At 38.2% G+C, this 27,664-nt stretch overlaps 1 protein-coding gene and 1 long non-coding RNA gene across 7 annotated transcripts in view; both read left to right on the top strand.

Annotated features, from left to right (window-relative positions):
• LOC131916812 (uncharacterized) lies at positions 1 to 26,293 on the top strand. Its single transcript, XR_009380602.1, has 3 exons — positions 1 to 113; positions 7,657 to 7,733; positions 26,094 to 26,293. It is a non-coding gene; the product is annotated as an uncharacterized LOC131916812 (long non-coding RNA).
• The window catches only part of Tenm2 (teneurin transmembrane protein 2), a 942,842-nt gene that overhangs the window by 169,857 nt on the left and 745,321 nt on the right, over positions 1 to 27,664 (top strand). The window lies entirely within an intron of this gene.

The following is a 27,664-nucleotide window of genomic DNA, read 5'->3' as shown; positions in this document are numbered from 1 at the left end:
TAAAGAAATATACATAGTTCCCAGGACAGGAGGTATGAACTAAAGAAATAGTCCATTCTAACAGTTTAGTACAAAGATGTTTCCATGGCTTCAAAGACAAATATCTGTATCAGGTACAAAATTTATTCTCAAACTATTTTACTTTTGTTGAAGAAATTTATATCCCATAAAGAGGTAAACAGAAGAACTACGCATGTAAATCTTTATGGAAGAAGATCTAGAATGTTCTGCTTTTGGAACAGTGGCTGTGGAGTGGTTTCTGAATTCCTAGTTGTCTACATTCATGCTTGTAAAGATATTGCAGGCCTGGGATTCCATCTTTTAATAGAAAACCCAGTGAACTAGAATCACAGTTATCTAGTTAACAGAAACCTAGTTCACTGTGATTTAGATTGTTTGAATAGACTAGATACAGTACGAACTCACAGTGGACTAGATCACAGTACTGAATCAAGTGACCCATGTTCCTACTCAACAGGGCAAAGATTCAAATAGGCAAGAATCAGAATCCTCCTTTGGGGAGGGACATGGCTTCAAGAATGTGGCGAAAGTCCTGAGCCTGATGTGAAAGGAGTCTCTGCTTCTCACAGCTTCTGTGAGCCCATCTGCATTTTCTTGCTTACAACTCTGCCTAAACCTCTAGAATGTGTTTGGTTTTCTTTCTAAGGTCAAAAAAAATATTTCATGGAGAATAAGACAGCATAAACACAAGATAGGAATATACAACTGGAACAGCTTCATGCTTTTCTTTGTAAGATTCTGAACACATGATGCTATTTCTTAAAAAGGCATTGTAATGGATGTGTTTAGTATAATACCCAACAAAACCTGGAATCTTTATAGGAAATATTCACAGGTCTGAAAGATGTAATAGATTTTGGCAGCAAAATTTGCTTTTTTTTTTCTTTGATCCTATAAAACATTTTTTTTGGAATGCTTCTTAAGTATTTTTCAGTGTCTAGTTGGGTAGAGTCTTTAATCAGTCATAGAGAAATGAGATATATTATTTTGCATAAAAATTTATATTTTAACTTTCTGAAAAAAGGTATATGAGTATTCAATGTTATCAGATTATTGCTATATGAAGTTTATAGGAGATGTATGCCTACTTCTATATGGGGGGCTAAATTAAAGTCCTGTTATCTATTGTATTGAATTAATTCAAAATGAGGCTACCATTGTTTAAAAATATTTTTATTGATATTTTTCATTTTTGAGACTTCGTTACATTTATATTGTTTTTCAAGACTTTTATTCTCCCTCTCTTCCCTCAACCTCCTCTGTGCCTCCTCCAATTCATGACCATATCTTTTATAATTATATCGATATACACTAATATACACACATTATCGAGTCCTTCTCGACCTGTTGAATGGTCCTGAAGGGGGGAGTGTGGAATTGGGAAATGATAGCTATGAAATATAGTCATATATGAAGAAAAAGACAGAGACACAGGATAGCTTCGGGAGGGTTCTGGGTCAGCACTGCAGACACGAGTTTTATTGCTTACAGCCTTTATATACCCAAAGCAAAGGGGGCAAAAGGACATCAAAGTTCAAGGTACAAAGTACAGTCAAGTGTAAACATCTCCTTAGTACTCAAGACATCTGATGACCAGGCATTACAACAAAGTATCCTGTCAATAGGCCTTGAAGTATAAGACACCTGGTAACCACACCTTTGGCCTAAACATCCTATGCAGCCTTGCAGGGGAGAAACAAGCTCGGACTCTCTGACCTTGAGTCAAGATGAAAACAAGCCATAAGCTGGGGTCTCTGTGGGCCCCCACAACACACACACACACACACACACACACACACACACACACACACACACACACACCACTGAGTTCATTACTTGTATGTGCATATTTAGGGCTAACACCTTGGGATTAAATAAATAATGCCCCCTGTTTAAAAGATTTTATTTTGAAGTATTTTAAACAACTAGATTTTAAAAATATTTTCATAATTCTTTGCAAATTTCATACAATGTATTTTTGATTATATTCACCTCAACCTCTCTACTCCTTCCCAGCTTCATGACCTTTGTTTTATCTAACAGCCCATCAACTCTAATTTGTGCTATCCATATATTCAGGCACCATCCACTGGAGTATAGTATGTAGACCTACTCAGGAGCCACACCCTTAATGAAAACTGATTCTCTGGGAGCAATGCCTCAGTGGTTAAGGTCACTTGTTGCTCTTGTAGAGCACCTGGGTTACATTCCCAGCACTCACATGGTGGCTCAACACCATCCATAATTACAGTTCCAGTGGATCTGGCAACCTTTCTGGCCTCTCTGGCCACCAGCCACTCATGTGGTACATATATAAACATGCAGGCAAAGCACTCATACACATAAAATAAAAAAATTAATAAACCAAAAAATTAAGTAAGAATACTATTGTAACTGCCCCATAATAAGCTATGCTTTTAAGTGAACAAAACATCAAAAGTGGGATAATAATTTGGATATCTGAAAAATGTTTGAAATTCACAGTTTCATGTTCCTTGGACAAATCTTTGTTGACACAGAGCCATGCCACTAATGTGCATGCTGTCTGGGGTGGCTTTCATGTTACAGAATCATAGTCTACAATTGCAACTGAGACCCTACTGTAGGTGTCTCTCACTGCTAGTGCCCACTAACTGCAGCGATGCAAGGGTGGCACCTCAGTTACCGCATGTGTCCCCTGTGCATGAAAAGCCATCTCCAGAGATAGCAGAAGAAAAAGTGCATGGTACATCAATATTCATAGGTGGACAGTTTCAATATGTTCTCACAACAGGGACCTCTCACTTTGAACCCAAAGTACAAAGTTGGCACACACATCCACAAAGAATTCCAGCATTTTTACTAGTAAACGTGTTGCAAAAGGTTTATACTCAGTTATTAGTATTATGTTTCAAATTTCCTAAATGTGTAGCTTGTTTTGTTGTTATAAAATATCTACTGCATACCCTTCATTCTGTCACTTAGTTGGCAAGGTCTAAGGTAGTCGTGATGTGGGCCTGTACAGAGAAGGAATTCCATCCACTCTGCTAGATTATTGCATGCACACAAATCCCAAGGTAATTATTTCATTGTGGGAAATGTTTCAATTCAGTGGAGTTGTCTTTTGAAAGCAAGATTTTCTCTGATTACACAAATGTGCTACTAATACAAAATTTTGATGTGTGTGTGTGTGTGTTTTCAGTGCTCTGAGACAAAAAATAAACTCAATCAACATTTTAAAACCTAGATAAAAACAATGTCTGCTGCTGCAACAATATAAAAATGTCTAGATGCCTCTCAAGTTCTTCTATACATTGAAAACCTTATAATATTCACCATCATGTAAAACTTTGAGTAGTTTTTCATGTTATTCAACAATCCATCTTAACAATTTTTCAAAGATTTATTTGTTAATATTTCATTTATTTCATGAGTGTTTGCTTACATGGATGTATGTGCACCATGTGCGTGTTGGTCCCCAAAAGGGAGCAGAAGAGGGTGTTAGATCCTCTAGAGTTGGAGTTACAGATAGTTGTGAGCCACCACATGGGTGCTAGGAATCGAACCTTTGACCTCTGCAAGAGCAGCAAGTGTTCTTAATCACTTAGGCATCTCTTGGGCCCCTATTACCATTCTGTTTATGGGTGAATGATAGACATTTGTTTAGGCAAGCCATAACCTGAGCCTCCCTTTGTTAACTCTGTCAATATATTTTGGGTTTTACTTATATTGCCCTGAGTTAATATCATAAAAACCTTCTGACACATGGTTTATTTGCTCAGTGTCAGTGAATTTTCTTTTTTACCTAGATATCCTTTAAATGATGCATCACCTAAGTCATGAATAAAACGCATTAAATCATTCATTTACTATGCTAGCCAACTGAAAAGTTTTGGGTAGCCCAACCTAATTTTTATAAACATGATTTCTAAGTACATTAATTCACTGATGAAATGGAGGTTGCTTTATCTTGCAAAAGTTGGAGCAAGCCTGGAGGCTCCAATTCTAATTGCATGACTTCTACCAGGCATTCAACCTTCCAAAAGTTAGAATTAACCATAGAACCGTCCCATAGAGGAACTGTTCAATTAAGTGTGCTCATATCTGTGGAGTGCTTGGGTAAGTTCAGTGTCAGATACGAGAGCTCAAAGGATGTTAGCGTCAGCCCTTTTCTCCAAATCAGAAGGAGGAATAGGCCCCCTGAAGAATATGTACAGCTTTGAAAAGAAAAAAAATCTTCTGCTACCTTAAATTCAGCCTCTTTCACTTTCCACAAAGTCAAACTTTGAGAATCTGCAGCTGTGCCGTTTAGGGTATTAATGACCTCAACCTGCCCCCTATTCTGTAGCTGTCTCCTATTCTGCACCTGTCACAGAGCAGCTCAGTCACCTACTAGATTCAATTGTTGTGAGGATTAAATTAGATGCTACACATAAAACACTTTAACTCAGTCCCTGAAGAGTCGGCAAACAACGCACTATTACGAACTCCAGTAGTAAACCCATGACTAGATAAGAGAGGTCTTCTTATTCTTGGTGCATTTGGAAAACTCCCCTAGCCTCCCTGTGCATAGGAGAGTCTCAGCTGTGTGAGACAAATGCCCTTTGCAGTCAAGCTGATTAAACTAAGAGGCTCTCGAATGTGTGTGTGTGTGTGTGTGTGTAAGTTTGAGGTCAACAGCACAAACTCAATTCCATGGCTACTTTCAAATTCTTCCTTTAGTGCCTCCTATTGAAACAGTAAATGTTAACAAAAGAAATGTTTAAACAAAGCACTATTAGGTTTTCCTCTAATTCCTTTATGCTTCTGTTGAATTCAGACAAACTGACTGAGTTCATTCTTTTTTGCATGCTCCACTTAAAATGGTTACAGACAAATGACCTTTCTCACAATCTGTAATCTCCCTCAAATTTATTTCTTAAGAATATTAGCACACCTTCCTTTTCTAAAGAAAAAAAAGCACCCATTATAACTTGTTAATCTAACTCTGCTGCCAAGTTGGCTATTTTATTTAACAATAAATTGAATGCGAAAGCTCCCTAAGGTGGCAAGCTACAGTACCAGGCTGGAAAGTTTGGCAGTGTAATTGACATTTCATAGTGTCCCCAAGCAGGAGCTAATTTCACTGCTGGTTGTATATACATACTTCAGCTGTTGTATACATTAGTGAACATGTACGTACATATACATATATCCGTCTTGAGAATTATCCTACAACTGAACTAAGAGTGATTTGCTCATTAATATACACTCATGGGTTCATCATAAAAAAAAACATTGTAACACAGAGAAGAAGTTAATGATTGGTGATTTTGTAGAATGTTAGTGTTTGGAAAGAAGTCTATTTTTACGTTGCAACAGAAAGACAAAATATTCTCTTCTGAGTTGAATTGTGTAATTAAATCTTAAGTTCTGCATTGAAGTTTTCACCCTTGTTCTCCAGGAATGTGGCATTCTAGGGCAGTCTTCACAAAGTTAATAAAGACAAAGAACTAGGGTAGATCTGATGTCCTTTAAAAAAAAAAAAAGGAGTGCATATTGAGCCAAGTATAGTGGTATACATCTTCAGTCCCAGCATTGGTAAGAAAGAGGCAGATCTCTGTGAGTTCCAGACCAGCCAGAGCTACACAGTGAAATGCTATCTCAAGAAAGAAAGGAGGGAAGGAAAGAAAAGGGAAAGGGAGGGAAGGAGGGAGGGAGGGAACTGAGGCACAAGGATATACACAGAGGGAAGAAGCTGTGAAGAAACATGGGGAAGCAACCCAACCACAGGCCTGACTTTGGGATTCTGTTCTTTAGAGCATAAACAGTTAGTGCTGTAGTTTACGTGTGTGAATACAGTAGTAGCCCTGGTAAAGCAGTACACATTCCTTTACAGGAAGTAAAATACCTTATAGCAATTGTTTACACTGAACATGACACACACAGAGAGGAGGAGAGAGAAAGATTGTTCGTATCTGCTCAGGGAGTCGCCTAATGTGTGTAAAATTAGACTGGAGTAAGCTCTTATCAAAAAGGACCCACTCGAGAGTTCCAAAAGCTTCATCATTATACATCAGAAGTCTCATCCCTTATAAAGTGCTTAAGATGGGAGGGATGAAGGACAATGTATCAAATGGCCCAGCTTTTCTTTAAACAAGAAGAAAGCTTAGTTGCCCTGATATGCTGAATGTTATTGCATACACGGCACTGCATGCATTCTAGTAAACACTCCTAAGTTTATGAGAAAAGAAGGATGCTATAACCCGGGACTCACAAGTTTTCTCTGTGAAGCTCTCTTTCAATAGCTCCCCCAGGGCTGAGGTCCTCATCCAGCTGGTGGCCCTATTAGAGAGGAGACTAGCGGATTAGGAGGCTTTAGAAGCCCTGATGCTGTTGGGGCTGGTAACTCACAAGTAGTTGCTGCAGAAACCACGGAGAAAAGCTCAGAGCACAGGAAGAACTGAAGACTGAGAAGCCAAAAGAGGCTCCGTGAGGCCCAGATTAATCTTCCCAGGAAGTAGCAGAGACACTAATGCCTGAGAAACATAAAAACAGACTACAAAAAAGCAGTGAGGAAAAAAAAGGCACATTATAGCTTTTACTTATTTTGTTGGATTTTTATTTCCAAATCACACGATTGTCTGAGATGATTTAATGCACAATTACATAAAAAATGAAATTAACATGGTTTTAAAAGCATAAAAGCAACTGCTAAATAAAGCCATAACATTTTTCTCTGTGCTACCAAGATAATGAAGCGTATTTTTCATCTCTAACTGTGCTTCTGTGTCATGAGTCTGGAATTTGGGGCAGGAGGGGGGCAGGGAAATAGACCTCTGCTACTGAGAGACTATCTCACAGCTCCCTGGGAAGTGGCTTTTGTCACTGCCAGAGTGTGGTGCACTGAGGAACAAAGCAGCAGGGCCTGTGAGGATCTGTGTCACCAGGACACTGAATGCCTAACACTCTAACAAGAGTCGGGGTAGAGAAGAGCAAAGTGGGGTGAACACCGCACAGACTAGGAACCTTAGGACTGGTTTGGATATGGCTACATAGAGATGAGTTCTGACGCACGAAGATGATCTCTCTTGATGGAGACTAACACTTTAAAACGTTGTACATACATTCACAGAATGCGTAGGGACCCTGTCATCTGTGTACACTCATATATACGAAATGTATGTATGTATGTATATATATATATATATATGTGTGTGTGTGTGTGTGTAAGGTGCTCTCCAAATTTCTGAGGGAGAAATTGGATCAGATATTTTCAGAATGAATTTATAAAGAGCATAGTATTATGTGATAGAAGTATAATTTTACTCATGGATTGAATAAACAGAAGCATATAGAGAGCATCTCTCATGATCCAGAAGTTGTGCGCATGTTGGACACAAAGATAAATTCACAGGGATGTTTTCCTGCCCTCGGGAAGCATATAGTCTAATATAATACTATATTTTACTATTCCTTAGTTCTGATGTATGGGTATATGCCAAAAGAATACATTGCTAGAGGGACAAATGCAATTCACTGATTTTTGTCACTAGAGATTAATAACTAAGTGTCACTTAGCTGAGGAGCCTGTATAAATTGTGATAGCAGCCCCATCATGTATGCACTTTGCCTTAGCTAGGAAAAGTACTCAATTGTAGTTCACATCTTTTCTAGAGCAACCCTATGCCTGCCTGGGAGGATCTCAACATACAGTCTGATCCTGAAGAGAAAAAAAGTGGCACAGAATCATGGTACATATGATGTCATGGATTGAAAAATTTACTGAAGCAAGTGTAGTATATAATGGCAGGAAGACCAGATGGGTGCCCCCAAATTGAGCAGAAAGAATTAAGCAAAAGTGACTCTGAGCTTGAACGTACCAGGTTTATCTTAGCCTGATACCAGACAGGCATATCCCTGGTGCTAGGATCTGGCCATCCATCTCTACATACCCTTCTCGTGATTTAGTCTATTTCGAGTTTATAGGAAACTATGCTGAGAAAAACAGAGGAGGGTTATTGTGTGGCAGTTGTGATGGTTATAACTCAAAATGGCAAGTGTGTCAATCTGAACCCACAGATCTATGAACAAGATTAAGATTTATGTGTAAATGTTCAGAAAAATATCCATCTGTGCATTCCTAAATAGGAAGAGAATTGTATCTCAGTGAAGGAAAACATGGCAGTTTCATAAAACTTTGAATGAAGTCACTTGTGGCATCTCATCCCACAGAGGTGTTGAAAAGGTCAGCTGTGGAGAATATATCTTGGAGGACACAGGCCACAAGCTAGCCTACTCCCGGTTACTTTTGCTTTGGGACCTAGGATTTTTGTCACTTCAGGAGTTCTCTGTACAAATTTAATTTATCCAGATGGTATCTAAGTTTGCACAGCCATAAGAAAAATTATCTATATGAAGAGGAAGTCCTTGAAGAAACAAAAGAATTTCAGCTTCAGAAATAGAACAACTCAAATGTTTTATACCCAAGTATGCACTCATATGCCTGCCTGTATAGGTATATAATCTTGGTATATCTATATGGAGACTGTTTATGTACATGTTAATATTGATATATATATATATGTGTGTGTGTATATGTATGTATATATATATATATATAATGATGAGAATACATTTGATATACATATATGTGTATTTTTGAGCCCTGTGCATGCAAATAAGGTTTAACACCTATTTGGGCATTTTTTTTTCTTTCAATAAAAAAATGAAAATAATTCTATTAAATCATCTAGCAGGCTCACTACCAAGCAAGTCTGTGTTAGATGTAAAATGCTAGCGTAGGGCAGGGTCATCTTAATTCACGTTACCCTGAAAACTCAGGAATACTGCTCCCTCCTTTATGCGGTTAGTGTGTCCTCAGAACCTTTTCACTGCATATTTTTGTGACAGCATATTATGCAAAATTTAAACAAATGTTGCTTGCTTTCTTATGAATTGTTAACCTAATATTTTCTGCTGGTAAAAGGTAAAATATTGTGAAATATTCTCCGAATTAGGTTACCTGAAACCCCGCAGAATCCCCAGATGGTCTCTGAATAGGCAGGCAGAGTCCTCATGGTGGATATGAATTCCAAGTTAGATTGGGTAATGTTTAACTCCTGCTTTAATGTCCACTCCAGGAATTCTATTTTCTCCTTCATCATAAATGCCTCCCTCTTTCTTAAATATTAATAGTGAAATAATTATACTACCGTCTTAGATACTTTAAAGCCCGATTCTGATTCTGCTCTCTAGCCATGGCCCTGATTCTCTCCTTTCCATTCTGGGACCACTGCCGGCACATTTTAATCTCAGCCCACTGTCTTCTATGTTACTGTCTCAAAACACACTGCAGACAAATCTCAGAACATGTCATTGCACTCAAACCGACTTTTCAAAGCTGTTAATGACCTCTGTTGCTCAACCTGGTTGTCCCTACTGTCTCCTTTTACAGGACTCGTAAGTAACATGTCCAAGTACATCACTTCCTCCCCCTTGGAATAAGTGTTGCCCTCTCTCAGCTTCCAGGGTGGTGTTGGTCCTGACTTACTCACACTGTTTGCTCGTTTTCTGATCTTATTCCATGTTCTTCCCTTTGACATCTTCATGTTAACTGTGCCTCGTTTGTTGGCAACTTTCCCTGCACTGTGAAAAATCCCTTTCCCCAGGTGACCTCACCCCAGTCCTCTACATCTACTTTTATGAGACCCACCTTCACATGTGATTGCCCCTGAACTTCAGACTTAAATATTCAACCGCTCACTCAATATGTTCTCTTGAAGGATAATCAATATCCCAAAGTTGACATGTCCAAAATTGAATTCTTGGTTTTACCTCCCAAATGGCCCTCGCTATAGCCTTCTCCATTCGAGTTAAGAATAACTTCACCCTTTTGTTTTTTCAGGTCAAAATCTTTAGAGTCCTTCCTGATTCATGGCTTGCCCTCAAGCCATCAGTCCATATCCAGTTCTCACAGTTAATATATTTTAGAAATATTGGAGACGTTTAACCACTGCTGACTATGTGCCCCACTCTTTGCCAGTCTACACCCCTGTCCTTGCTTCTCCGGATCACACATAAGCCTTTATCAGCCCTCCCAAGAGGTTGTCGTATTTTGACCCTTGACCCCTGTAATCTCTGTTCTCAAAAATGGCAGCCAGAATGATCCTTTGCAAAGATAAATCAAACCCTGTCAGCCTTCATTTCAAATCTCTTCAATTGCTCTCCGTCCCACTCAAAGTAAAGGTCTAAATCCCTCCAGTGACCTGTGCAATCTATCACCATTGAACTGTTCTTCTCCTTCTCTCCTACAGTGTTCTAGTGGGCCTGTGTCCTTGCTGGCCCTAGGAGTGTCTAGGCAGCTCTCACCTCCACTCCTGTTTTTACCTCCTATTCTCTATTTTTAGATGACTTTTCCCCCAGAAAGCTATGAGACTCCTTTCCCATGTCTTCAGGCCTTTTGATCAATCGTTACATTGCTCACAGAGACCTTTTTAAACAGGTCAAAATCACAACACTGAACTCTAGCATTTCCACACTGTCTGTGTCCAGCTTCATTTTGCTCTGTGGCGTGTTCTTCAAACACACTACACAATTAGCTTGTTTATACTTCTTAACTATATGTTATGTTAAGGCAGGCATTTATGTATATTGTTCACTGTGATCTATAGCCCTGGTGCTCAACAGAAGTGGTTAACATATATTTTAAAATAAATGAATAAATATAGTTGGTAATGTATTCACTGTTTTATCGGTTTTCTGTGTAAATTTTCTATTTATATTATATTTATATGATATCCAAGAAAGTCCACATTTTTGTCAGGTACCTTTGCCTACTCTAGCACAGCTGCTTCCGGCTCAGTAGAATTCCATTCTAATTGTATGACTGTGACATCATTTGTTAACAAGCTATTTATTGCTGGATATGAACCTAGGATAAAAATTAGGTGATATGAAGATTAATAACTACATAGCTATCCACTTAAGACAATCCTTACATAGCCCTCAAATTACATTCTTAGTTCTCTTTTGCTGTAAGAGTTAATTTGGGACTCAAGAATGTACAAATTTCACATATTTAGACTAAAAAAAATTATCAGCTAACCATCTAGAACTTTGCCATTCATTTTTCCTACTGATATAGTTATAAGAATACCCCTTTACCAGCACACCGAGGCACATTTTACATGGTTGTTAAAACTCTTGCCAACTTGATACACACAATGTACATAATAATATTTTTCAAATAAACTATGTTCTTTGAAATAACCTTAGATTTATTAAGGCTACAAAGACAGTATTTAGCCTTCCCTGATGTTCTCTGCAACAGTGGGATCAAACCCAGGGCCTCATGCATGCTAGGCAGGCATCCTACTACTGCTCCTTAACCCCAGCTTATAATCTTCCTACATTCATCAAAACTAAGAGACTGACGTCATTCTGTCTGTGAACTAACTGCATCTAAAAGCAGCTGGATTTACTGTTTGTGCCCAGTTAAGTCTCTTGTGTACCATTTGTCATCTATAGGTTGTCTCTGCTGAGAGATGCTTGTATGTCATTTGCCAGGATTTTAATGTATAGTGTGAAAGTTGATGAATTAATATCGCCTGTTTTAAATATGGTAGACTGAGATCTATTGAAATGAGCAATCATGTATGCCCATATCTTAAAATGTCTGTCATATTATTGATAATTCTCCCAAAATTAGTAGATGGCATATGACAAAAGTGTTGTATCTCCATAAATATTTGAACAACATTGATGTATAACATCTAACAAGCATAGCATTTAACCAAGATTAATTAAATGCAAGTTATTTCCTGATTAATTAGTTAAGTATCTCTATTGCAAATGACAAAATTCTAACTCAGCTTGCAAATGCAAATGATAATAAATTTTGAGATGGAAATGAATCATGTAAGCATACGGTAGCTAGCCTCAGGAACCTGATGTTGTCCTCAGGGCTTGGTATCTCTCCCTTTCTCAAGTCTACACATTGAGTTCAATTGTCAGGACATGCAAGATGATGATGGAGAGCTCACTATCCATCTCATTGGTCAGTCAATGATCCAAGGAAGAAGCCGTGCTTATTGGTCTCAGCCAGGGGAGGTTTACATACAAAAAGAAAGAGGAAATCTCATGCATAAGACTTGGTGAATGTGCATCTCTAGAAGTTCTTAGCTGCTAATGGAGTGAGGTAGAAATACCATGGAGGCAAACAGTAAATATCTATTGTTATATTAGCTTGCAATGGCTAAGAAATCTGTTTTAATGTTACAGGAAGCCATATGGTATCTTACAACTGTCATGAGACTCATTCCCAATTACTTGTGAGATAAATAAAGCAAAAATAATTAACCCTGTTTTATCCATGGAGAATTCAAGTCAATGATACACAGTTAATTGGTACAAAGAGCTGGCTCTTATCCTTATTCACTGATCCATCTGTAGTGGTGGTGCTTCTAATAATTACTTCCAGCCACAAAGAAAATATAACACTCAAATTCAGTTTTTTATAGTGTGCCTCAGCCTCTGTGCCAATCATTAATGTCTTCTGTTCAACTGCTCTAATGATCCAGCGGCAATGGTACATTTCATGAACACATTTCACGTTTTGAGGCTTTCACCAAAGGGCTGTTAGCTGTTATCCCAATGATCTACTTCTTAGATCTCCCACTGTGAATCTTCTGGTCTTTCTTTTGTTTCGTGATATACCTACACTGTTGTCAAGGATACCTAGTTCTTCACTCTCTTGTTTGAACAGTCCACAAAGTGTTCTATTAAAAGTCCCAATTAAATGTGTACAGCCATTCACCTGTATGCTCATCTCTTCCCTCCCTTGCCCACCCACACACCACCAACTACCTGATCAAAAAAAAAAAAAATACCATGGGTCAAAAGACATCAAGAGAATGAATACAATGCTTGGGATCATTGGGTATCATATAATAGCCATGGTAATTCTAGCTACAGTAATTGCTGCCTTAACAAAGCAGAATAAACCTAGATTGAAAAGATGTAAATAAAAAAAGAAATCGAGAGAAAGGAGCACATTTTTCCAGTTTTGTGTCTATTACATTATTAGTATTTTAAAGGTTAAAGTTGGGATTTTTTTTCAGCATAAAATTTATTGCTTTCAGTGCAGCAAGAGAGAAGCTAAGATAAGTGGGAAACATTTCAATCATTGCAAAGTTACACAAATCCTTGAAATGCATTCTATATTTAATCAATTGTCCATTTTGTAGAGTTGATTCTGTATTTGTGAGATTCTGTAAGGTAATGAATGGTTGAGAACCTAGGCATAAGATTAAGAGAAACTATAATTATTATTATCATTATCATTATTACTCTTGTTTACAATTGGAATGTCCTTGAGGAATGTAGAACATTATTGAGACTTGGTTTCATAATCCATAAAGTAAAATTTCTAAAATCACTAACAATGGAGCCTGTGCCATGATATCTGGCAAGCATGCATTAAGATAATGCATGCAATAATCTGAGCACAGCTTTGCTCCAAGCAAGAATCAATGGATATTAGCATCCATTAAATAATATATATTGCAATTAGAGAGGTTGTGAACAAATCATTAGTTATATTTTATATTTAGACTCATAATCTTATAACATTTATTTGAATGTTCTTAAAACTTTGCATAAAGGTTTTTTTATGTTCGATATGCTATCTTGGGTATCATACAAAGTTATTATTTAACAAAAAAGAGAGTAGGAAAGAAACCTGGGGATGTTTAACCTATATAAGAATATTCTCAGTTGGAATCTGGTGCTGGCTATCACTGAGATGGGGTTTCCTTTATAACCCCTCATGGAACAGAAATTGATGTTTCAGTAGAATGTTCTGGAAGGCCAGTTGTTTGACTTATCCAATACTCAGTTTTCGAAACTACTTGGAAGACTCCTGCAGCTGGACAGTCAGCTCCTCCTTCCTAGGAGTTTCCAATGGAGGAAGAGCAGGATCTGAACCAAGAAGTCACAGGAGAAGTACTCTTAGTAGCTGGACTGAGCATAGGTTCTGTGTGGAGGGTGGTGAGTCCTTCCCTTGATGGGATTCCATATTACTCATTTGTGAATGATTCTTTTGTCTGTGGTGGTTTCACATTCAGTAGGTTATCACCTGAAATACTTTTAATGTTACAATTGAAAATGCTGTAGAATGAAATCCAAAATGCCTCCGTTTGACCCTGATCATTTAATTAGCTTATTGTGGTCTTGGACACATGACTTAACTTTTCTTAAGTGTTCATTTATTCATATGAAAATGAAAGGAATCATAATATATCCCTTAGAATTCTTTTAAGTATCAAATAAAATAGAACTTGAAATACCTTTAGCAATTTCTGGTGTCTAGTAAGCACTCAGTAAGTGATTACTCGTACTGTTAGTATTGAAAGAGATGAGAACAAGGAATACAGACCTCTTAGGGGTAAGACACTTGCCTAATGTGTAATGCCCTAAGTTCAAATCCCAGATTGAAAAAAAAATATTGTTTGTATGTGCCTAGGGGTGTAATGAATAAAAATACTGAAATATGAAAGAACAAGGATGAATTACTTGATACCTTAGTTTTTAGGAATTTTACCAGTGAAAAAATTACTGAGCATACATATCTGTAAAACAAAGGAATAAATAATGCATGCTTGGGGTCCTGTAGGAATCTATACGTTTGCATGTGTGCATATAAAACAGAACAGAATTGGTCTTGATATAGTGTTACTGTGGTGTCAAAATGGGAAGGAATGTCAACAAACAATGTAACACATGGGTATAGAGAGTGAGCTAAGACCTACCTGCTAACAGAATGACAGAACCCATCTTCAGGAGGAATGACATTATATGTTACTTTGGTGATGAATAAAAGTTCAAAGGGAGGAGAGATGATGTCTACATGAAATAATTAGGGTGACTCTCATGGAAAAATGATATTAGGATTTATTATTGAAAGATGGGTAGAATTGAATGATTCATCCATTAGTTGATTCACCCAACTGGTACTTAATGAGTATGAGTCATCATAATTATCTCTGGAAACGCAAGAGAGTACCATCAGATGGGAAATAAGATGGGAGCCCAGCAGCTGTTTCCAGTAGACAAGGGTTATGATAGTGCTCTAGGTAAGAAAGTATACCTCCTGCAGGAGGTATATATTTTTTTAAAAAAAAATACTTAATCAGAAATTTGAAAAGTTTACATTTTTCTAGGCTTAGAACATAGAATTGTTTTCATTAGATAATGAGGAAATGGCTATATCATTTTCAACAGGGATCTAATAAGATGGACCTTTTTTTTTTTAATAACCCAGGAAAACTGAGAACTCTTTCAAGGCTCCTGCTTGCCAGCTTTTGAATGCTGTAATTCTTCATTTACTCCTTCATTTGTTGAATAAATACTCTTCCTAAGTACCCAGTACAGACAGAGACATTGGGGGTTGGGGTATGAGAGTTCTATATAGGAGAATGTATAAAACAAATGTATTTGAAGCCGATATATGAAGGGAACTGTGATTTTCAATGAAGTAAAAGTTTAAAGAAATAATTGTAAATGTGCTCTCTCTGTTCTTTGTTAGGAAAATAGAAGATTCTTGTTAAAAATCTAATTATGCCATTTTTCCATCTACCTTAGTCTGTTATGAGCAAGACTTCAAGTTGGACTGCACAGATGACCCAAGATAAAAACACCAGGATAAGACAAACTGAATATATTTAACCAAATGCAATAATGCGTATTTTTAAAGATTTCATTTATACTATTATAATAATTTTAATATACAGCCTCTAAAATTTATGAACTACACCTGGACGACATTTTCAGTCCACAAAGGCAAATGAATTTATTTAGATGATATACAATCTTTCTAATGGTGGAGCTTTGTAATATGAGCTATTTGACTGTAGCCATTTAAAAAGAACACCCCACACAGCTCTTGGGATGGCCTTGAGAATTATTTCTCAATGCTGCCATCAGTTCTGTAAGCGAAGGCCAACTTGGGCTTCTCTGTACCAAGTAAGGCATCTTACTGCTTTCCTTTAAAGGCATCAAGTATTGCAATCCATTCCCTTAATTAAATTGTATGTAATTGGGAGTCTATAGAGTCAGAATTGGCACAACTACCAAGGTAAAATTGGCATCAGCCAAATGGAAGCTGTGCCTCAAAACGCTTTGAAGTGTTACCTCAGCCTAGGAGCATAACTCTGTCTTTAGCAGAGTCCAGAATTGTAGATTCACAGGGTTGAACAAGAGAAGTCAGCTGTGGGGCAGTGAGCTGCATCAGTGGGTAATGATGTTAGCCTTGAGAGCCTGAAGATGTGTTTGACACCCCAAACCCGTGGAGAAGCAGAAGGAGCAAACTGATTCTAAAGATGTCCTCTGACTTCCACCTGCAGAACATGGCACACACCCACACACGCAATACATACACCCACACATACACATGATGCACACCTACACACACACACACACACACACACGATGCACACCTACACACACATAATGCACACCTATACACACGCGATGCACACCCACACATACACACGATGCACACCTACACACTCATGCACACTTACACACATACACACACACACACTCACACACCATAATATTTTTAATGAAGTTTAAAAGGAGGTTATGAGATGTGTTTTATGACCTCACCTCCCATGTAGCCACAGATAATTAGAATAAGAATAAGATGAATGACCCAAACTGAGATTGTCAGATTGTAGCAGATTTTCTCTGGAAATTTTGATAATGAGAGTGAGGAAGAAATGCATAACAAGAAAGGTGTCAGGCAGAACTCTGCAGTATGCTGCAGAGGTGCCAGTATTCTGCCTCTCCATAGATCCTTATGGCAACCTCTCTTACATGGATCCTCTGAGAAACCCAGCAACCCCACAGTACAATTCCTGTCTTGTTCAGTTTCACTTAAATTAGTTCATCAGATGCAACTTGAAAACAAAGCAAAAAACCCGAGAACTGCTTAGTTCTTGTACGATTACAATGAATAAAACAAATTCGAATTTGCAAAATTATCCTAGCTTGATATAATCAGTATGATGCTTTTCAGCTCATGAAATTTTAAGTCGTTGATTGAAAACAGACTTTTTTCCTCTACCTTGAACGGCAGGTTTAATTTTATACTGACTTTAAGATTTCCCAAAATATTAATAGGTCTTCTTGTGCTCCCTCTACTATGTACAAACTGAGAATAAAGAGAATTTCTAACACACACACACACACACACACACACACACACGCACACACACACACAAGGGCAGAAGAGAAATGTTACCACAGAAATAGAATATTTTGCACTCTAAATCAATTGGAATGGGTTTTAAGTGTGAGTTAGGAGGAGTCCTTTTAGAAATGAAGTTAGGGCACAAAATGGTACTGCCAGAGTAACCCTGTGATCTTGACGTGATTCATTTCAGCCCGTTGCTCGACATATTCACAAATTCTCCTGTCCTCATTTAGCTCTCTGAACTCTTCAAGGATATGTTTATCAGCAGTGGGAAGAAATGCCTGGTAGCTGCAGAAGATTGCCTTGTCTCTTTGTATTACTCCTCTCTGCTCTGATGTTTCCTTCGATTTTTAAAATGACACTGAAAGGATCTGTAGGTTCAGATGGAATTTGGTAGACAAAGTTAATGCTACAGAGACCCAAACTCAGCTGAACAATGGTGAGGAGTCCCTTTCTCTTTGTCTCTTACAGGTCTTCTTGTTTTCTTTAGTGGTACTTCTTTTTTAAAAATATTAATGGCCATAGTGTGATCTTCAAAGAGAATCAACTTTTCTTTTGTTAACAGATGCAATTCAGCGAAACTGTGATGCAGAACCTCTGAGACAATGCCCTTTTCTGGTAGGATGCAATGGAGAGACTGTTACTGTCTATTAATTGCTTGAGCTTACACTGTCATGTGATGCTGTTAGCACAGACCCTCGATTGAGTTACATTCTTGTATTCAATTAGAGAGTGTGTATTATTGTACATGTTAACACTGTAGAGCCACAGATGCTAGCCATCTGTAGATTTGATTTCCCCCCTCATAGTCTTCAGAAATGGAGCAATTTAAATCAGCACTCCTAGAGAGACTTGGAAAATAAACTAAGCACATAAGCACATCAGTTGCAGATTTCAAAACAAGGACAGCGTAAAATTTAAATTTGAAAGACTCTATCAAAAGTATTTGCATAATTAGAATTGCTGGGCATTTTAATCATTGTAGGTGGTCACTTATATCTGAAGAGGAGGAAGATCAGAAATGGAACTACTTTCTCATGTCGCCATGTTTTCCTGTGGTTAAGGGGAAGTCAGAGTTATGAGGTTGGAAGATCTTACAAAAGTGATGAAGTCCAGGGAGCCTAAACTTCCCAGGGGAGGAGGACTCATACATGCAAAACAGTAGTAACAATACTTCCTGGTCCCCAAGTCTTTTCTTGGTGTCAGACCAGCTACTGATACCTGCCATTGTCAAGCAACTTGGCACTGTGGAGAAACAGAAAGTAAAAATATTCTACTTACAGCAGGGTTTAATTTCTCAGACTCATTCTCATGAATTATTCTAAAAAGATGATCTCCCACAAAGCATATCTCACTGAGGTCACTCAGTAATGCACTATAGGAGCAGGCAATCATTTACCCTTGACAACCTGACATTCACATGGTCAGTTTTGTCACTTAATGTCAGTGTGGATTGAAGATCTGCCTTTGTGCAATCATGACCTCCTCCTTAAAAACATGAGGCATACACCCCATTGCTTTGGCCAAATTCCAGCCTAGGTAATTACATTCTGTTACCTAAAGACCCCCTGTCATTTCAATTAGAAAAGTCGTCTTGCCTGCCTCCCTACCTGTGGTGTGTATGGGTAGGTACTGCATTGCTAAACTGCAGGCTTGTCTCACTCCTGAAAGAGGTTCTCTTCATCATGGTACTTAATTAATATTTATTGTGTAGCCACAGGGTGAATGGCTTGGGACAGGGTGACTTGGTAATTAAGTGTTCCCAACTGGCAGTTGTCCCTTTTGAGAATAAATGTAGAGGACCAAAGCTTGAACAGTCTTTATCACAGGAAAGACAAATATCTCTGCAACATGGCACTCCTTCACTTGGATTCTAATACCTGTCCATCTGGTATACCTCTAATCAAAAATGTTTGTTTTTAGATCACTGGATCCTAAGAACATCAAAATCATGTCAAAAAATTCTTTGTAGTAACTGACCAAAGATTGTGAGCTCTCCTTTCAGATTGGACCAGTTTCAAATTATGACTCTCTTTTCTAAGGGCAGGAAGCAGGGGTAGGGTGGTGAGTTGTCTGTTGTCCTAATAAGCAGTATGCTGTTAACATCCCAGTATGCTGGAAACAAGTCTTCTCTGTTTCAGGAATTCATTGGTAGCTACTGTATCTGCCCCGCCCCTCACGCCTTTAACTTTATAGCTCTGTTTGCAGTGACACAGACCATGGAAAGTCTTAGAGTTTTAATGTGTCCTTTCTCCTTTTTGCTGACATTGTCTTGACTTGTGACCTGATTTGAGAGCTATTGAATGACTTTGTAAACTTTCATTACACTTTCTAATTGTCCTATGTCTAGCACTATGTTCAAACCCTCCAGATTTCATTTTTTTAGGTAATATCTTCCAAAAGGCCGTGATAAAGCTATGGAATTAACCCATTTTAACCAAAGAAGACTCATCCTTCTGAGTCACTAACCTTGACTCTGTGCTCTGAATCCTGCGTATTATGTAACTGCTGATTCCTACATCCTAAGCAGGGGTATTTGGAAGATGAGGAATAGGCAAAGAAGCTCTTCTCCAGCTAGAAAACTCTCCATACAAGGCATTACAGAACACTCGCAAATTCTCTCAAAAATGAGAGCAAAACACGAACTAAGAAAAACCATCTTTTAATGTTTCTTTTTAAGCCATTACTCCAACATGTCAAATGTCTCCCCATCTTCTTGGTTTCAGGAGAGGCTGAGCTGTGTAGGAGCATCATTATGGAGACAATGGAAATATCCTCTCAATTAGAAAGAAATTTTATTTTTTAAAAAGTCCCATTGCTTGTGTTTATTTTGAAGCCAAGTGAGATTTTCATTTGCAATGGTTATGAGGAAGTGTTAGGGTTTTGTTGTTGTTGTTCTTGCCTTGCTAGTTTGTTTTTAAAGAACCCAAATTGTGACAAAATGCATCTTAGCTTCCAGAGCACAGTGACTTCGTTCTTCTCCCAGCACCCAGCTCTTCTCGGTGATTCAACTAATTCCCCTTCCTAGTTCACCAGTCCTTATTCTTCTGTTTCTTCTACAGTCTCTTCCTCAGACTCCTGGAACATTTTCCTACTGGGATGACACATCCTTCTTTCCTTAGCATTTTCTCAAAACACATTCTGTCCTGCTCTACCGTAAGATGACTGCAAGCACCGATCTTTTCAAGGCTGTTACATGGTTACAAACAGCACAACAATTCTGGGAGACTGAGCCAAGGGTAATTCGGCCCAAGGGAATTAGAAGATGAAAGGATTTTAGGGCAAACTGGAGGACAAGGGCTAGAAGTGGGCAAGGAGAAGGGTTTTTTTTTTTTTCCAAAAAGGATTTCTGTTCTAGAATTGGTTAATGAAAGATTTATGCACACAGTGACACTTTTTCTAAAATTTGTTTCAAAATTCTCCAGTGTAGATATAGATACAGAGGACTAAAAAAGAAAAAATGAATGGTTTTTAGCTGCAGAGTTTTGTAGCTGGACCATGAGCACATTTGAGTGCATTTCTGGTTTTCTGTACACTAGGACATGTTTGAAATTCCCATGCAGAAAAAAGGTAGAAAAAAAGGATGATTCCAAAGTGATGCCCCCAAGAGTTTTGTTCAAACAAAACCTTGAAATATACCTTGAAATAGCAAAGGTGTCACTGGGTTAGACAGGATCCCTAAATGGGATGGCCTGACTGGCAGGTATTTACTCTGCCTTGATCCAGCCAAGGTGTGTGTATATGCTAACATGTATATGCATGTGGGTTCAGGGGCAAGAAGGTGTTCTGTGAAGTGCGTGTGTTTTGAAACAGCTACGTGTCACAAAGCTGTAGAGGTATGTGCATTCTAGGAGGAGTACATGAGATGAGGTGCAGAACTGACTGTATATTCTATCAGATATGTTGTAAATGCCTACATTCTAAGAATTGTATATGTGGGATGTGTGTGTGTGCAAGAGGAACAGGGAGGGAGGAGAGCAAGAGTGTGGAGGAAGACAGGCTGAAGGATGGAGAAGGAAGAAGGGGGGAAAGCTACGTGAAAGGCCTGGAACAGAGGTGACAACATTGAAATGACCTTGTCCTCTAGAGCAGGTAATATTTAGTTGGAGACTATCCTATTGTGCCTTTGAGAATTTTGTCAAATAAATATTAAAGCCCGAATATAAATACTGCTTCTATACTTAAGTAACTTTAGCATTTCTAAGCAATAATTTCTATATTCATGATCAGTGCAGACTAACGTAAAATTAGTCCATAATATGTATGGACTGTCACTAATTTTCAAATTATGTAACAATTTTTTTTTTAAATTTTATGAGAAAGAAAGAAAAATAAAAGACAGTAGCCAAGGAAGCAAGAGATATAAAGGACAGACAACAGCCAAAAAACTGAGTGGTCAGAATACGTTAGGTAAAGCGAGCAGACAGGTAACCTCATTTCTCCTCATTTCTTTTTCTTTTCTGAGACTAAATTCAGAATTCTAGGCAGGCAGTTCATGATGAAACCCCCTTGGTTTTTCTGCCTGGTTTCATGTTACATCGAGGAAATAAGTGGAAAGTTCTGGGGGAATGGGATCACCCAAGGTGAGATGAAATGGGAATTTAAATAACCAGAGTTGATAACTTCATGTCCAGGGGAGAAGGCAGTTGGTCAAAGGAACTTGAAGAGACCATTTTTGGTGATGGACAGAGGGGGAGAAAAAGACTGGGTGACCCCAGTACTGAAATCTTCCTGTTTTTCTCCAAGACTCACAGTGTTCATTTTTTTCTCCTCTTTTTCAGCTTTAAACTTTGTGATAGCTTACATTACCATAGATGTAATTCCTTTTTTTTTTTTAAAGTGATATCCAAACTTGGACCTTACTGAGTGGTCTAATCTGTTGTTACCTTTCTCTGGCCATTTTAATCCCCTGTAGGTTACTGCTTACAATTCCCGTTCACACACACATACACGCAAATAATTTCTGTTTATCCATTCACAGAGGGCATAGACCAAGCTTCTCCTCTTGGAATTTCCTTTTTTTTCCTTTTTCAGCATATAGATTTGTACTTAATTGTTTCAGCTTTCTGTTATTATAACAAAATGCCTGAGAGAATCCAAGAGAAAAGGGTGATTTCGGCTCACCGTTTTAGAGGTTTCCATCTGTTCTCAGTTCCGTTGCTTTGGGGGCTGTGGTGACTCAGGACATCTTGGTGGCAACACATGCTAAAACCATTTACTTGATGTAGGGCAGAGTGGGGTGAGGGGGATGAAAAAAGAGAGTCCAGGAGATCAAGTTTCTATAATGTCCTTCAAGGGCAGGAGCCCAATGACAAAATGCCTCTTACTAGGCTCTACCTTTCTTAAAGGCACCAGCATCTATCCATAGTGATGTGGGCTGAGGGCCAAGCCTTAACACATGGGCCTTTGGGGTACCCATAATATCTAAGCTGTAGCAGTGTTTTAATTTTGTTCTTGTGTCTTTTTTTCCCCTCTGATCTTCCTGCCTTCAACCCCCAAACCGCTACAATGTGTTTGCCACCATGACCTGCAGTATGATTTTCTTGATTCTGTTCAGGGAACTAGTTTCTATAGTCTTGCATCCTGATGTACAGTGTTACAGCTATTGTGAGCACCTGCCTTTCAGACCAGACCTTTAAATTTCTTAGAGACTAGAAGTGAATGCTTTAGCTCTGTATGTCTTCTCTACCATGACCAGCAGCATCCAATAACCAACATCAGAAGACCATGGGAGGAGACTACTGATCAGCTTGCATGTTCTGTCACTTTTCCGTGTGGTGGTAGCTTTCAGCACAGATTTCTTGGAGGTTTACTTAAACTTGTGCCTCTTTAGTGGTCCTGGGCACATTTTCATTTGTGAATTTATACCGACTTTGCCCTCCCCATGCCCACTTACCACATCCTTCTTTCATCTCCTCTTCCCACCTATCCTCTGCCCATTTATATGATACTCAGTTGACTCTAACAGTGCCATAGGCTCATCGGTTGTCTTGACTTGGTTGAAACAGTTCGAAAATATCTATAACACACTGCCCCTTCTTTCTTAGGAATATTTGGAGACACTGTTACTGGACTTTTCTACATCCTCTACCTTATTTTGGTTTTGACTGTCAATCTTAGGAATATCTATTAACAAATTAATGATTGTTTGGCGTTTGCTATTTTTTGTGTGTAATTGCCACACTCCCTAAAGGGAACCACTTTTCTAAACTTGACATTTGACAAAGATGGTGGAGGACTTGGAAGCAAAATTTATATTTATATATTACTAGGTCATGGTGCTTGCTCCAGATATTTTTGGCATGGCTAAGATGTGCTAGGAATATTTTATTTTGAGGTGAACTCTGACCACCTTTCACTTGTAATATGGCCAGAATACATACATGTACCCAAGACAGTGTCAGATTGTGAATACAGTAGTGTATTGGTAGATAACCCCCAAAAAAATTCACTGGTGATTTTTAGTTCAGTGTATTTGCAGGCTGCGGTGAATGAACTTCAGTGACCTATTCCTTTTCATTTGAGAATCAGAACTAAGTGGTCAAATTGTGAATCGGGAACTAATAGGATGAGTGGATACAAGAAAACAGCATGCAGCAACTTAATGAAAGAAAAATGTAGCATATGCTCCAGACACAAATAAAATGCTACTTCCAAATTACAGTTTTTCCAATCTATTTATTTGCTTCATTTTCTTTAACTGTTATTTCACTCAGCTCCAACTTTTAATATTCATTGGATAAACAACACAGAAAAGCTTAGTTATTTTCAATTCTTCCTTGAGCTCCTTCCAACATGTTTTTATGTCTCTCTGTAATGGTGTATTTAGTTGTAATAGGGACACGGCAGTTTGCATGGTTAAGTCATTTCTCATTGCAAGTTGTCTACAATCAGGCTGGGACGACATGCAGCTGAATGGCTGGTCTTAGTTAAAGTCACGGCTGCTCCATTGGGATCCACTGTTTCATAGAGCCTTGTCCTTGGATAACCGAATCTCTTTCAGGTGGAGGATTCCTGCTATACATCCCTGGGTCAGACATTGATACATCTGTTAATAAAGAACCATTTCTAACAAACTTCCAGAGTGTTTGTACACTACCCTTGAGGACAGCTGTAACAATACATCATTTATCTAATATATAAAAATCAGATTAAAAAAATCAACACAATCTGTTTCTTAATATCTCCATAGGAGTTGTATTTTGTTTGAGGTTGGTTGGTTTGTTTAACCAAATTATTTTTCAAAGTCCACTTCAGCCTTCTTAGTAAATGGAGCCGAGTAACCATGCCTCCTTGTCTTTGCAGGCTCTTTTCAGGCTCAGCCTCACACTCAGCTCCTCAAGACTTGGTCCCTGCACCTGTTTTGTTTCAGCTGTGCAGTTTGGCTCTCCATAGTTCTGGTGTCACCTTGTCCCTCCTCAGAATAGATACCCCACTATCTGATGAGTGCAGACCGTTGATTCACCCCCAGGTTACGTTCTGTGCTCCTCAGTTTCTAAATCAAGTAACACCCACTACTTTCTCCATGCAGGTGATTTATGTAAGATATGCAAGACTGTATTCTTCATGAATTTCTTAAGACAGACCCTGAACTTATGAACTCCTCGCTCCAACCTTCCTAACTGACCTTCCTAACAAGCATTCCTTTCCTTCCTTCTTTCTAGGCAAGAGGAATTTAAGCTTAAGATGAATATTTCAGGGTTTATATGTTGTTGCCTTTCACTAATCAAAGTAATCTGTTTGATCGTGATATATTTAGAAGGATAATAAGCAGCTGCAAATTGAAATAACTCTTCCAGGCATAGTGGAGTATACCCATATTCCTAGCAATAAAGAAACCAAGGAATGAAGAGTGTGAGTTCTTGGTCAGTCTCAGCTACATGTTGAGTCAAAAAAAAAGTAATGAAAAGAAAAAAAAATCCCCATGTTCCACAATGCAAAAATCACTGCAATTATTATAAATTTTTATTAAAAGTCAGTAGGAATACATACCACATACAATTTTGAACCTTCCTTTTTCTTGCTCTACAAGTTCTTTACTTAGACAATGTCTCAGTGGAAACTAAGTCCTTAAAGAGGATTTTGGGAAGACATGAGAGAAGAAGGAAGACAAGGATTGTGTTATCTTAGGGGTTGAAACAACCACACCAGTTAGGAGACTTACATCCTTCCTATTGTGTGTGTTGAAATAAATACTAAATATTGTTGAAAACAATACAACATAAATTACCAAAGGCACCTGAACCTAACCAAAAAAGCAAACTATATCTGAGTCTTGGCAGTGACTTCCCATTAAGCTTCAGAAGCCCTCAGTGTAAACACAAGGGCCCTGGATTTGGTCACAGAATTTTCTGGCAAGTTTTGTTTGGGCTACTTTTGTTTTTCCTTTGCAAAGCTAAGCTGGGAACTTGTGCACGTTACTTCCTAATACGGACCAGATGCAGCTTCTGTCAAATGGAAGAGGTACTTGATTTCTTCTAATGGAAATTATTAAAGTGCAGAGGGTTCCTATTCTGTTATTAGGGTTATATTAGGAAACTGGCATTATTCATTATTTCTAAATAAAGTGAAATGTGGACCCCCATGCATGAAGATATTTATTACTTATTGATATTTAAAGGTTGTTAAATTAATCTTATTTAAATTACTTTTACCACCAACCAATGTTACAATAATTTATTATATAATATTACTTGAGGGTTTTCTTTTACTTTAATATAAAAATTGCAAAAGCAATATATTGCCTGTAGATTTTTTCCTACAGTTCATTGTAACTGTGACTAATTCATCACAGCTATTTAGACATGCAAAATCTATAATACTTCACGATGTTGATTTTCTGTTTCTGTTTTCTAAGACGAGAGCTTGATTTGAAAGCATAGAATGAAAAATTACACGCATCTCACTGGAAGAAATATTGCTTTAACCACTTGGAGGTGGAAGGACCACGAGGAACCGAGCGACTCTGCAAATAGGGGATGTTTACATGAAGTTCTGGCCACTTCACTGAACCTTGTTAATGCCCCTGGATAACATGGAGGTTAGGCCAGTCTCCAGTTGTTTGACTTAATCCAGAATAAATGTCATCATGTTTCCTGCTACTGACAATTCTCTAGGTGGTATAGAAGTGGGATATCACAGGATGTATTAATAGTATCTATACATTATTCTCTTGGTGAGGTTTCCGTCTGATTTTTTTAAAATTTTATCTTGTTTTTACAGTAGAGATTGAGCCCTGGACCACACGCAAGGCTGGCAGGTGTCCTACCATGTAGCAGAATTCCTACTCCTTTATTTTCCTTTTTTAAGCTTCTAGAGTCTCCCTGTGACACAGAAGCTGGCCGTGAACATGTGATCCTCCTACTCCAAGCTTCCTAAGTTGTTTTCCATTCTTCCTTCTCATCGCCTTTTTCTTTTTCTCTGAAGGGCATTCCTCAGATTCTTTTGAGCATCACAAAGGAAGAGGCCAGCCCAAGGCAAAAAGGGAACTGGCATTCCCATCTTTCCACCTTTTATCAGATCTTCTGGGGACTAAAGGGAAAAGCAAACCAAAGATACCCAGCAGCTTGGCTTTTATTGGTGGGGATGATTCTATCTCTTCCATTAGCATGGATGATTGAATGCTGCCTTGCCATCATTGTGTTTGATATTCAGACCGATGCTATCATTTTCTTGCTTTGCATGTGGAAAAGGCTGATGAATTATTAGGTACATCAAATCTTTAACATGTGCAAATTACTCAAATGCAAAACATGTTTATAATAGCCATGATTATTCTTCCATTTATACCATTTTGTGAGGCTTCACGTGAGAGCAGAGAGTGCATGATGGTATCAACTCCTTCCTTAGTTCTTTGGGGTTTTAGTGTTTAAAAGTCAGGTACAAAATAAAATAAGCAAAGTATGGGAACAAGGGAAAGCGTTGCTTTGTCAGACAGCTGCGGTATCATACAAAAGCTAACTGAGAGGGAGAGAATTTCAAATGCAGGGTAAATAAGTTGTAGGAAAAAAGGCCATGTGTATAAACTCTGGACATGTCATAAGATGTGTATGAGACGGGAATGACACCAACTGGACATTCATTCATTCATTCATTCATTCATTCATAAAATATTCATTTACTAGAGATTTGTAACAACCCACAGAAGAGAAACGTGAAGAAGGCAGACATAAAGTTCAAACCCATGTATGATTTTAAATTACTGGTTTTAACAGACTCTGTGAAAGAGAAAGGTGAGAAATTGTTAGATCTCAGACAAAAGTAATTTCTTACAAGGAACGGGTGGTTAAAATCAGGCTGCCAACTTTTGAGTGGCACTTATTCCTGGGACAAGTGAAAAGAAGCATTCTAGACAAAAATGACAACACAGGAGTGGCTGACGGGGACACGGATTCTTTCAAACAGATCCCTTTGAAACACAGTAGTGGC

The sequence above is a fragment of the Peromyscus eremicus genome, chromosome 8a, assembly GCF_949786415.1.
Source record: "Peromyscus eremicus chromosome 8a, PerEre_H2_v1, whole genome shotgun sequence".
Lineage (NCBI taxonomy): Eukaryota > Metazoa > Chordata > Mammalia > Rodentia > Cricetidae > Peromyscus > Peromyscus eremicus.
Note: the sequence above shows the minus strand (reverse complement) of the source record. Positions and strands in the feature narration are given on the sequence as shown.